This window comes from Temnothorax nylanderi, unplaced genomic scaffold (genome assembly GCF_030848795.1).
Source record: "Temnothorax nylanderi isolate EJ_2023f unplaced genomic scaffold, tnyl_v1.0 TNYL_tig0073_pilon, whole genome shotgun sequence".
Classification (NCBI taxonomy): domain Eukaryota; kingdom Metazoa; phylum Arthropoda; class Insecta; order Hymenoptera; family Formicidae; genus Temnothorax; species Temnothorax nylanderi.
In genome coordinates, this window is record NW_027249135.1 from 793,819 (window position 1) to 808,016 (window position 14,198).

The following is a 14,198-nucleotide window of genomic DNA, read 5'->3' on the forward strand; positions in this document are numbered from 1 at the left end:
CTTATTAACATATAATTTGAGTAAATAATTTAATTATTACCATACATATGCAGAGAAATGATGTGAATAACTAAATACAATTTATCATTACCTCGCAATAAATCTATTCACTATTTAGCTAATTAAAATCGCCCATAAATGTATGTAGTAATTGCTTTTTAACCGAATAATTATAAATAACCAAACAGATTTTACTGGTGTTACTAAAGCAACGTTACTCGCACAATTTTTTTAAAAATTCCGTTTCAAAGCAAAGAAGCATTATCCTAAACCATTGTTAATTAAAAATTCCTATTTGAAATAGACTAAACGTCTGATAATTTCTCAGAGACTAAAAGTTTGCTATATAATTTTTTTGTATCTTTATACGTTGATAACGTTGCGAAATAATATTCAAACCAGTGGCCAAGAAAATCAGGTAATCGGTGACCCAACAACGAGAAGCTATTTACGTTGAGGATTACATGGCAACCTTTGCACGAGATATTGTGATGCAAAGTGTCCAGTGCGAAGTCGAGGGAGATCCTAGCATGTACATGTTCCGTCGCAGCCGTCCTCGTCCATGTTCATGCGTGTGCGTGCGAATGTGTGCGATTAATATGCGTGGAGTGGTACAAGGATTCTGTTCAGTATGCGGGACATCATTGCCTCTATGATAGTATGATTGTCGGGCTACTCGTGGCTCAATCTAACGTTCCCGTGTTCCACTTCTACCTCTCTCTCTCTCTCTCTCCGCTTTCCTTTCTCTCTCATTCTCTAGTTCACACTCAAGCCATCACATTTCACTTCTCACTCTACGTTCCTCCAACTTTGCTGTTCCCCGTTCGTCTGTTTCTCCTCCTTTCCTCTCGAACGAGAACGGCAGTCAAACCCATCCGGCTAATCCCAGGAGGACCTCGCTCTCCATCCCTTATCAGCATTCAATGCCTCTAAACTGCTTTTTGACACTGCCAGGACCTCGAGAATTCTATTTTATAACTCAATTCTCTGATCTTGCCCTTTCTACAGACGTAATGGTGAACTGCGTTACCACGCAACGTGGACAGGAAGACAAAAATAAAATGTTCTTTACGTATTATCTTCGTAAATTAGATGTGGAGTAGATAGAAAAGATTGAAAGGTAAAGAAACTTTGAATACGGATAGAAAGAAATCTGCGGAGAACGTTGAAATGTGTATTTTTAATCGACTTTAATCAGCCAATATAATCTTTGAAATATCAAAGATAAACTTTATTAATATAACTCCGTTTAATTCTATTCAAAATGTTTGAAAAATTATTTCGACTATATGATAACAAAATAGAAAAAATCATTATTAGAAATAAAAAATCAAATTTTGGGTTTTTATACATTAATAAGTACATATAAATATTTTTTCAATCACAGGCAATGAATCCATCTATACTTAGAAAAATATATATACCGGTTAGTAGAATCGTAATATCTGACACGTTCATATCTGCAGATTTGTCAAATTTGAACTTAATTTACTCAAAGTTATTTAGTAATCTTCCTGATTTTCAATATGCCAACAAATAAATATTAATAACGATAATACGCTTTACCACCAAAAAGCTAATGAGTTAATATTAATTTACGAGCCGAAAGCAGTACGAGCGACGTCGAATTTTATAAAATCAAGTCGCCAACCAAACAACATCGACTCCGCGAGATCGCCTCGGTTTAATTCATTTAAATGCTTTATCGTGCAGGCGAAACAGAATGGCGGCTGGTGAATCGGACCATTTATTCCACAGACCACGATGAACCATTCTGTCCCATACTCTTCCTCCTTCTCTCTCTCTCTTCAGTTGCTCGCAACCAGTTACCATACAAACCCGTACCCCGTACCCCGTACCCGCACCAGCTCCCGTGTATGTGAGCTGCTTCCTGATGCTGCAATGACAATTTGTAGCGAGGACACGTGTGTGAGGAACAACTGAAAATTTAAACGCGAGCAAGCGCGAGCGCACAGAGAGACCGATAGCATTATCGTAATTAATAAATTCGATGCAATAATCATTTATTTTGAAACGTCAATCGAATGTTAATAGCTAATGTGCCCTCTTTATTAATATCGTTGAATATTATCGATGTAGTTAATGCATTAGCGCGTTAACGGGAAAGTGATTTTGCCACAAAATTGTGAATCTCAGTACAACTCGTTTGTGTTTTGCATTCGCAATGACATTTTTGCTTCTAGATTGCACGAATTAGTAATGCAGATTTACGAAAACTAAAATAACAAATTACTGATTCCAAGAAATTCTCATTAGAAATAACAAAAAAAAAAATAGAATTTTAAATTGGTTCAAAAATTATTTGATAGAAGAGTTTGATCAAAAGAGTAAGGAAAATAGTTATATAAAATTTTAAGGATCTATTTTTTTATGTTAAAATTAAAGTCACCTTTATATCTGCCATTCGATCATTTTCTCGTATCGATTTTCAGAAAGATTGCGCAACAAAGTGAACGCGATTTGATTCGCAATTAAGAAACCTGCCGTTCGGAAACGTGAGCTGTTCATTGGTATCCGAGAAAAAGCGAAAGGATGTAAGATTGGAAGAACACGAGAATGCACCTTCCAGTGCTCCTTCGACCGGAAGACTCGTGATCGTTTAAAGGCTGAGCGTGCATTACGTGATCTCGTACGGTCGAGGAGCGTTCTCAGCCAGGTTAGTTCTACAAGTTGTTATAAAACCTAATATAAAAAACTGAGTAATATCAAAATGACAATTATAATGTATGATTAATAAATATGAAAAATGCATTCACTGTAGTAAGATGTAAAGAGAATAAAGTTGCGCTTGCAACATTTTATTTTCATATATATGAATAGCAGTCAGAATTGCAAAAGTGAAAATAGACCGTCACGCTTGCTCTATAAACAGCTGTCTCATTCATTCCGACATCGTGTGCGTAGTAAATCTATATTCAACGTGAAATAAAGATACGCACTGCGTGCTAATATAGTAAAAGAATACTGTATAATACAAAGCACGCGGTGCTTTCTACACGCGTGCTCGCGAACGATCATGCAGCACGTCTTTTCGCGTCGCGCGTGTGAACGTTCTTCCGGTATAAATAAATAATTGCAATACACCGTCAGTTTCCACCAGGTGTGGATGGTCCTGGATATTCTTGTTGCGACGGCGCCGAGTACCACGTTCTTGAATATTTCAAGGTACAACTGGCACGACCTCCACATGAATTCTTACGGTCCGTCAACGGCGCTCCGGAAAGAGTTTGAAAAAGATACGAGAACCGTGAAGAAGGAGCACGCTCGAGCGATCACAATTTGAAGCACGAGGCGATGTAACTCAAGTTTCCGGGCATGTATGCATGCATCAAAAATAGGCTACGAGGTAAACGTGTCAAGATATGCAAAATAACAATGGTTCTTTTTAGTCATGTATAAAACTCTCATATGAATAAATAACAGCTGTCGGAAAATTAAAAATCTTCAAGAAAGATATTTCTCATTTTCTCAGGAAAGCTATTTCAGTTTTAAAAAAGTCATTTATTTTTAGATAATCTACAATGGTTTTTTCCGAACCATTAATACGTTAAAGAGAATTACGTCGGTGAAGAAAGCTGAAGAAAACTCAAGCATATTGACGATTACTATTAAAACGAAAGCGACAGCAAAGAGAATTTATAGAATTTTCACCTTCACAGTCAGACACCATCGAGATCCGGCTTTAATAAAAGCTCAAGGTGAAAGAACATTCCTTCATCGCCATCGAACGTTCGAAATAGTTCACGCACTCGGCCGTGATAATGAGCTTTTAATGAGAATGCAATCGATTATGATCATGGCGAAAAGTTGCTGTAATTACTGGTGCGTATGCCTGAATAGAGTTTAATGAAAAGCAATATCGCGAAAATTCGATAGACTTCAAGAGACGCGGCCTTACGCTGCAAGAAGCGAGATGAGAGAAATATTGATGAAGGCTGGCCACCACAATAGAGTAGCGTGAGGTAGTTTACGAGTTTGCAAATACGGTTCTTAATAGATCTAAAGTTTATCGTAGTAAACATGAAAAACACATTAAGAATTTATCCAATATTATAGAAGCATGAAAGAATATTGCATTTATTCAAGCGATGACTTTATATGGAAAAGAATTTCAATATTGTGTATCTTTATACCAATAATTCATATACATCGTCTATTTTTTAATAATTCAAATTGGCTATCCGTATTCGTTCTTATTGCGATTTTGATGTCTTAGTTGTTTGTACAATTAGAAATAACCAATGGTCAAATTACGATGTTTAGTGAAGACTAGCTGTTTCTCTTCGTCTTTCTTCGCTTTTTATTCTTCGTATAAAAATAAAGCACTGATTGCTGGCAGACAAAGCGCCGACTCTTATAAATTACATAACGTTTTAAGAGGCGTCTTTCCTTATCGAAGGCATTAAAACAAAGTGCAACCAATTACACGCTTATAGCAAATTCCAAAGGCATCGCGTCTCAAAGGGTAAGATCTTAAAAAGCTTTGTTGCCGGCAAACGTTTTCCATGAAACGGTCCTTCATAATTTCACTCTTCAATTATTTGTGAATTCTTCCCAGAGCTCAATGGCTCGTTCGATGCGAAGCTAATTAAAGGCAGATTAAAGTTTCTCATTTTTAGCGATTGTGAAAAAGCATAGGGCGATTGTCATAAATTTTTTCATGAGAAAAAAATCACATGCGATTCGGAAGAAAAGAAAACAAATTTAAAGCCGTTCGAGAAGTAGTCTAACTTTAATAGTATTCAATGTAGAAAATGTACTATCCTTCCGACGATTTTCGAGCAATATTAAACAGGTGTGTGGTTTTATTCTAAAATTATGATTTAGTATCCGCAGATATAATAACAGCAAAATCGGTCTTGTTAATAAATTTAAGCTTGAATAAAAAATATATAAAAAGAGAGATAACAGAATTATATTAAATTTAAGGCGTTGTTTCGACAAAAATTAATGTGTTCTTACAAACGATCAAATCTCTGAACACATAGATTTTTCCGACTTTGTCTTGAATTCTGGTAAGCGAGAAGAATGTGAGTTCTACTTCTACCGCTTATTTTTCTTATTGTCGGATCTTTAGGACTTTCTATGGATAAATTTTACTTTCCAAGTTGCAACGATCTTTCCAGCAATCATATGCAATATGCGCGAAGATAACATTAAACATGAAAATAAAGTGAAAAATGTACGCGAGAAAAATATAAGCGAAATATGTCTAATACATATTTAATACAGCATATCCAGAATAATCGGCGCATCTCGTATTATAAGGAGCGAGCCTTGCGCCTCACTGTACTTCCTTTCTTTCTATCCCTCTAGAGTAATCTACTTCCTAGAGTAGTTCTTCTCCCTTCACCCTTCACCTTGGTTGCTCCTAAGCCGCGCGTATACTGAAGCATCTTAATCGCTTTATCGCCCGCGTGGAATATAATCGCTCGGTTAAGAGAAGCACGGCCAAGCTCTTCCTCGAAGGGTATCCGCCCGATTTACTGAATCCTTCTCTCTGCGAGGCATCGACAACGGGCCTCTTCCGGGGAGGATCTATACGGTCTATCGGGAATACTCTGAGAATCTATGGTATCCCTGAGATATTTTCGCGTTTTAACATCGCGGTCTTAGCAGTTTCACGTGACGCCGTAGGTAGAAGAGCGTTACAGTTCAAGCTATAAGTAAGGAGCGAAAAGAAGACTATTAAAAATTATAACTATACATTCTTATTGAGAGTTTTATTGTTTTTGGATAACTATTATACGCGCGCGCTAAACTGTGGGATCATAGAATGGAATGCTTTGTTTGCCATTTGCAGCTTTATTTTAATTTTACAATTTAATTTTCCTTTAAAAATGAAATATTTTTTAACTGTAACGATTATCTTCCTGCAGTCGGTGTACTCAATATACCTAGATTTTATACACATACGAATCCCCAATCTCGACAGAGATAAGTGCACGATTCGCGCAGGATATAGCGGGATCATTTTTTTGTGTAGTTTAGCTGACGTGAAAATATACGCTCTACCCGTGCGATATACTAACGAAAAATGGCGGCTCTTACGTGAATAGTAAAGTAGCAATGGAAAATTGCCCTTGCTTATCTATCGGGAATACATGCACGATACGTCGGCACGTTACGTACGTACATTGGAACATTGCGCGTCGTTGTTCGCGCGAGTTTTATATATGAAGATTGCTAGTGCTCCGAAGAGTGCATTTTATCTATTCCCAGTGCAATGTATATAGAGCAAAAACTTTATGATTCGTTTTGCAAAGGATGGAACCATTAAAACTAAATGAATCAATCTTTATCTAAAACGAAATTGGATATTTCTCGCATACACATGTCACGAAAGGCGCTTTCTGGTTTTTTAATCATTTACTGTATTAAATACAACAATTTCAATGTAGTAATGTTTCCATCATGATATATATAGAACCTAAAAGGAAGCAGCAAATCTTGTCCTTTTGCGAATTATTTTGATACGTTTCAGTAAAATAATTCAGCTTTCAGAAAAGCGGAAAAGCCACATCCATCAATTACCACGCGTGTTACAAGATTTCGCGATTTTTACTAAAAAAGTTTAATAACATATCTTTGCCGCAAAATGCGCAATCATTCATTTCACCGCCGGCACTTTAAAATATCGTTTCACTTCAAAAGTTCAATCAAAGTGCAACGAAACAAAAACCTCGTGCAACGAATACCGACATGTGTAACAGCAAAACCGTTGCTAAATACTCTCATCTTATTTCAGTCGCATCTTGTGCATCCGTGCGCCGGCTCTTAGTCCCAGTTGTGACTTTATATCGCCAAACTTCTACAGAATGTCAAATGTGGAGTAGAGGAAAATACCTAGAACTTAAAGCAAGATCTCAGCGAGACATTAAATAATTAAAGAGGGACAGCTGAAACGGCAGTAGTCATCTTGCACTGGAATATGGCAAGAATTCGCAGCGCACACTATATACTCTTCTGACAGAGGCACTCCTTTACCTTGGCAAGATTCATTGAATAGTCGAGGAAAATAGGTCACTGCATTCGCATACATGGCGAGCCACTCGGGCTACGTGAACGATGTGCAATTAATTATACAAAGAAAATAAATATGAGATCAGCGAAGAAATCTACGGGTGTGAAGCGCAAAAGGAATTGGAAAACGCTTTAGCGAAACTCAACATCTCTACAGAGACATTTCTGCTAAAAGCTTCCAAAAAAAATATATTCTCGAGTTACCTCACTTTTACTGAATATCATCATCAAGCGAACGCGCGCCGGAATAACTATGATAGTACGCGTACGGAAAGTATTATCTCGAATGCAAATCTCGTACTAGCTTTGGAAAAAGAAGTACACTCGACCCATATTTCAAGTATAAATCTTCTTCCTGATAAGACGCATTTGCAAACGAATGCAAAGTGTACTTTGGTGTACGAGTTTTTCGGTAGAACACATCTGATTTCGATGCAATATCGAGCTAAGGAGAATGACAGTTTACATTTTTAACGGTTGAAAATCAAGAATTCGTAGCGACTGAAAGACAGCGCAGTAAGTGGCAATCCTACTATTGAAATAATATAAGCGCATAGTTTCGTTCACGAATACCTGTGAAATTCTAGAACACAATATGCTATATATTCATGTTAACGATATAGAAAGAAATTGCATCGCTCACATAAAATGCTTTTTATATAAATAACAAAAAATTCCTGAATTAATAATATAAAGAGATAATATAAAAAATTATTAATTTTTAAGATGTTGAAATTGCATTCTGAGACTTTTACATCAAAATGTTTGTAGAAAGTACAGAAGATAATCCGGATAGATGTAAAAATTTGTAAATTTCGAACCCGCAATATTTATATAATAAAACCTACATAATGTAGCTTTAAATCTCTCAACTTGCCTTTCAGCCGCGGTATCGTTTTTCGGCTCACGCCATTATTACTCCACTCCGCCGTTATCAATGGAAAGCACTGTACATGCACGAGCGAACTATTAGTTGCAGAATGTTCGCACCGGGGCGACCTCGTCGTATAGTGACGCAGGGATTGTACCTTTACTCCGCTGGGCTGGGGCGAAATTCTCCTCTCCGTTTCGGGAGCGGATTGATGGTTTTCATTGTTCACCAGGATAGGCGGATTTCAGTGCGGTGCGAGCACGGTAACACCGGCAAGTGCGCCCTTCGCGTCGCACAGAAGCCCTTTGACCATCCTTTGCATTCGGGATTCCGGAATGAAGGAAATAGAGCGCCGTAATACCACGATAGCGTGGCTACGTTATACGACAAGCGGCCGTTACCGCAAAATACTATACGGGCCGCGCGTGCATGCAGCTAAAGAATTTTAACAGGATACTGCGAACACCAGGCCGAGGTGGCGAACTACATTACAGGGGGATAATAGGTGTAATTACTTTGATACAGAGTCGATAGACATCTGCGAAAATTTTCGCCCGGTCCGATCCGGGTTTCCGCGTTATTGTCGAGCTTCGGGTTTAATTATTTGAGAATTTGAAACTTGCACAATTGTTGTTTCGAAAAAGATTCTATTACATTGCGACAATCGACTGTACAAAATATATTGCGCAATTGTTGTTTCGAAAGGGATTCTATTAAATTGCAACAATCGACTGTACAAAAGATATTATCGGTTTATTCGTCGCCCGCCGACAGAATCAAATTTCGTAATCTTGTTAGAAAAGAATCTGGTGCGCACTCCATTCGCGATATAATGTCTCAGGTAGATTTCTAAAAGGGAAATGCTGAAGCTACGTCTCGCATTGTTTTTTTCTCGCGAATCTCAGCAATACGCAAAAATGCGCACGTATATACCCATGTGTATTGCGCGCCTTGTATATAATATATTCGCATGGTACTTTATAAAACCGGATTACAGCTATCCGAAGAGAAAAACAAAAAAAAACCCCGCTAACGTTATTAGATTTTCTTTCATCCCCGAGGACAAGACGATCCGCGACAGGGAGGCGAAAGGACGAATAGAAATGGAAGAGGAATGAGAGCGTTGATATAGCAGATTCTGTCCGCTTCTCGATTCCGGCAAAACAGGGACATTAATCAGGATCCGCCTGATAAAATAAATAGACAGGAGGAAGAGAGAGTGACGTTTTAATTATAAGGACGGTCGATATGATGCATGTTCGCTAAGTTACTATCAGTGCCGTGACACAAAGGCACTGACGTTGCCGCCTCGATACCATCGCTAAACGCATTTGTAATAAAACTCCCGATCGTTTAGAAAATATGATAATAATAATATTCCGAAAGTTATCTTTCCCTTTCAAACAAGAATAAATTTATGTCTTCAATATTTCGATTGATAAGCTGTTAATATTCCTCGAGAAAAATATAAGTTTCGTAAAAATGTACACGATGAAATATTACGTGATACTTGCGAGTTGCAAACAAAGGCGTTACACGCACCTGTCGCATTTTTAGATTGACCAACAAGGGCATTTAATTTTTCTCATTTTGAAACTGCGCATCGGACTGTTACGCCTAACAATGGCTTGATTTTTTCAAAATTTATCGAGGCCATTTATTTCGAAATTGTTGCAGACACATGTGTACGGCTTATGATTTTGTATTCTACCGATAGTGAGCAGCAACTAGCTAGAAAATCGGCAAATTTGAAATTCAAATTCTTGGATCTCTGTGAACGCAATTTTGCGTTGCAGGAATCTCTGTACAATGTGAAATAACGAATTCCGGTTAAAGTAAATGTAACAATTTAAGCCAAATTCTCGATTTTTTAATCAAACTTTTAAATGATGTTTAATTACATTCAATGCTAAGACTTAAAAAGGATAAAAATAAAATTTTTGTAAATAAAAACTCAACTTTAAAGTAATAAAAATATCTGTGTAAGTAAAATATATGTACATTTAATTGTATTCAATACACAAATATATTTATTCTTTTATGAATTATTTTATAAATTGCTCGATACTACAATAGACTGAAGCGCAATCGCTACATCGTGAGTTATAACGCGATGATCAACGTGACAGCGGGTTTCCTTGTATGGCTATCGATCCTCAGAACGTTATCTGTACATTCCCTGAGCTTAACAGCTAATCCTTGTGATATGTGACGGACATTTGTCTCTCTTCCGAACACGAGTATAACAGTCGCGCGGCGTCTTTACGACGTGTAATAAATACTTGACGAAATTGTCGGATGAGACGTTACACGAGCGTCGTGCAGAGCGGAGAAGATTAAGGAGGGAAAAACCATCTTGAGTCAACTGGAAATGTAGAGTCAACTGAAACTGAAGGACGTGTGATAAAGAGAAACTTAATCATTTGCTTTCATTATAATGCAGTCTTGGCTTCTTTAGGGATTCTATAATGATGAAATAGGAGTTTCCAAGCATGCTCAGAAGTACTTTCGGAAATTTATTTTAATATCGTGTCGCGTTATTGATCACTCAGCAAGCTATCCGAGTCTAAAAATAGAGTAAAATTCGCGGGTGACGGAGTTACTAGAGACTCTCACGTTTAGTTGATAACTTGCTTCGAATGTGTCCTCTCGCGTATAAAATTTTGAACAGACAACTTTATTTTAACCCCGCAATTCGCGCGATTCGTGCGATTTTCCAGATCAATTTCAATGTTTCATTGGCGAATAACTGAGGACATTCCACCATATTATGGAATTCAAATTAGTAAAAAAAGATCGTAGATAAACGGTGGTTTGTCAAGTGTGAAATAGCCTTCATAATGTTGAACAGGCGATAAAATATGGTTTGATTGGTTTTACGTGACGTTATATCTTGTGGAATAAATTTAAAGCGCGCTTTGAGAGATTCCGAAGTGGCCCGTCCCCCCGATTCTGCGCCCGGCAGCGCTTCTGAAATTGATCCAGATAGTTCGGTATATTCGCGTTAAGGAGCACCGCCTAGAAATAAAGCGGGGAATTTCATCATACCACTTTTAATGGAGCCGAACGAAAACAAGCGCCATTAACCGTTATCAAATTTTCTTCGACCGTTTTCCCGCCAGTTTACTATCCAACTTTTCCATTATCCCGCGCGCGCGACACGCGAGAGAAGCGGAGGGAAACGGGAAAGCGAGAGGAGAAGAAAAAAAAGGAGGAGGAAGGGATATTTTACTCGCGAAGTCAAGTCGAACTACAATCCGTACTTTAAGTCTATGACTCCCCGGCAAGCAGCAGCAGCAGCAGCAGGCGCGGGCTTGAGAATCGAGAGGAGAAAACGAGAAGCGACATCGCGCGGTCCGAACTTTTCTGAGGCAATGAGGGCTGCTCGAGAACCGTTCCGTAAATCGGACGATAAATCTGAAAGTTCTGGCTCCCTATGTCCCCGAAAAACCGTCGGGATCGGCTCTTTCTGAGAGAGCATCCGTCGGAATGGTGAGAAACGCGGCGCGACAAGATACGGTCAAGAGGGAGAGGAATCAATATAAAAGTCAGCAACCCCCGCACTAACCAGGTATTTACGGTGGGTAAATACTAAAGGAGGCACCCCACGTTCGTTCTTTTCCTCCATCCCCCGAAGGTCGATGGCTCGAAAGGGTGTCCTCGCTTTCAAATGCAAATTCATCGTGGTATCATCTCGTGCCCGCAACACATATACAGGGTGATTCGCAACTAACGTTTCGTAAATTTGAGGTAAAAGCCTCTATAACGAGAAAACATTAAAATACAAGTAGTTTCATGAATCACAAGCGAAAACTAAGCAATGAAAGAATATGTCTTTTCGGAGAATTGGAAAACGCGTGCATTGCGAATTTGATGAAAGTGGAGTAAAGTATATTCTCCTGTCGGTTGGACAGACTTAATTTGATTATGCCAGTTACCCTCCACATCGCATGAGTGCCTCGGTAAATTTAAATAACTATATACAAAGACTTACATACAGAGCTGCGGGAGACTGAACTCAGCTTATCGATTTTTCATTTCGTGCCACTTCTTTGAGATTCTCGCAGATTTTTTAAGTAGTAATAATGTCCCTATCATTTTTTTATGTTTAACATTTATTAATTAAATAAGATAACTATAGTATATAGTAAATATATTTATATACAGTATGCATGTACATATGTACGTATATTGTAATATATGTATATGTGTATAGAAAATCAATATTATTCATTAATAAAAGTTATATGCTAAAGATTTGTTTTTATTAAATTCGTATCAATATGAGATTATCTAAAAAATGGCTTGAAGATAAAATTGCGTTTTCATCGGTGAATAAATATCATATAGCTCGTGTATTTTTATACGCGTCTCTTCGTGTCTGAATAGAATCTCTTACTCGTTTCAATATGCCAGACATAATATGTACGCCAGGAAAGTTATTCCACTTCCTCGTATCGCGATATCTTTATATGCGCACACCATCCTCATATACAATTGCGATATCACAATATCACAGCGCGTCGGTAACGTCATAAAATAAACAAGATATTATGAAAGTGAGAGAAGGAGCACCAAGAGAGACGAAATATCAAATGAAAGAAACAACTATAATATCGAAACGGCAGCTTTTGAAATTTAAATATGCTACTTATTATAGAAAAAAGAGAGTAAATGAGATTTAACGAATAGCGCGAAAATAATGACGACATTTATGATATTATTCATTTCCTTCGTCCTGAAGAAAACCCTATTATATATCTTTGGGCCGAATAGGGCCGATTTATCAAAAATAAACTCATAATGTCGACACGGCCGAAACGGTTTTCAACTTGGGATATTCGTCAACGCCGACGCGATCGTTCCGCGCCGAGAGTGCGGTGATAATTTCTCTGTTGTCGCAAATTTATTTGTCGCGAAAGCTCGTTTACCGCGCGGCCGCGCGTATGGGCAGAAAAGAGGGGCACCCGATAATTAACAGTCCTTTTGGTCCATGCGCCCGGCAAAGTCGCGGAAGGATTCAAAGCGCATCAATTTCGTACGTGCGAAATCGCTGGGGTTGAGCCGAGGCGCCGCTAGTCAACTCCGCGGCTGTCACAATGAATTCAACGTCTGGCAGTTTTCACCGCATTTAGTCACCCGCATTTCATTCGCGCTGTCGCTTATACAGCGTCGTTGAGATGAGGCCGCGGCCATCGTCATGATTAAATACGCGCGGAAATGGTTCTCGCTATCCCATCAAGTACACAATTGTGGTAAGTATTCAAACCGATTATCCCTTTAAAATAAAATGAAACGTTGAACGCACGCATATATCTGAAATTATGTTTAACCAGAAATGTTCACGAACAATTTTTTTAATTTACAAAAAAAATTCATCCGTGAAACGTATTTTTTTAAAATTGTTTCGTAATCGTATAAAGCTGCGCGAAATATCTACGAGGGCGTAAAAATGCCGGGTTGGCGAATTCTATGAATAATTCTGCGGGCGGATAGGAAATATTTGTACTTTTAAATACGGATTCATATAGAGATTTATATTTCTAGAGAAATTGATACTAAATTAGCACATAAAGCTGTTTATAAGGGAATGTTCCGTATCAGATATCCGAGGCGCGATCATTCGCGGCTTAAGGTGAATTTAAATCGGCACAGAATGAGCACGGTATCGAGCTAGCCGGTGTGATTTCATTCGAGCCTTTCTCTCTCTCTCTTTTCCTTCTGTTTGCGTTACTCCATCGCCACCATCCACCCGGTGGCGACGCCTCGAATGAGTTTGCCATCCGGCATGTTTCCAGCCGGGGCATCGGGCCGATTTGAATAATCCGTTTCTCCGGGCTTTAAGTGTTTTTCAAGATTAGGCAGGCACCGCTTTATAGGCAGGTCCAAGAGTCAAGAAGTAATTTATCTTCGTTTGAATGCCTCGCGTGTTGGTGACTAAAGGGGAACAACGAGCATCTAAAGGTTTGTACAATGAGAACGATTTCGCAGATTGTTTGAGACACCGTATTGTTCCGCAAAATTGAAATTTATATCTTTTAATTACGAAAAAATTAACGTATATTCATTTCCACTGTTTCAATATCCTATATATATATATATATATTTTTTTTTTTAAGGAAAAAGGATAAAAGAGGAAAGTAAATTAATCAAGATAATACATATTGCAACAAAAGTTATGGAAAATCTTAGAAAATGCAACATTATATATCTAATAAAAAACTACAAAACTAGTCATTTCGGTCGCTTTGATAGTTCTAATATTAATGTGATTCGATTCTCT

At 38.1% G+C, this 14,198-nt stretch overlaps 1 protein-coding gene and 1 long non-coding RNA gene across 2 annotated transcripts in view; one reads left to right on the top strand and one right to left on the bottom strand.

The window, feature by feature from the left end:
* The window catches only part of Timeout (circadian regulator timeout), a 99,826-nt gene that overhangs the window by 24,885 nt on the left and 60,743 nt on the right, over window positions 1-14,198 (bottom strand). The window lies entirely within an intron of this gene.
* LOC139774081 (uncharacterized) lies at window positions 2,439-7,679 on the top strand. Its single transcript, XR_011718514.1, has 4 exons — window positions 2,439-2,677; window positions 3,112-3,367; window positions 3,533-3,843; window positions 6,770-7,679. It is a non-coding gene; the product is annotated as an uncharacterized lncRNA (long non-coding RNA).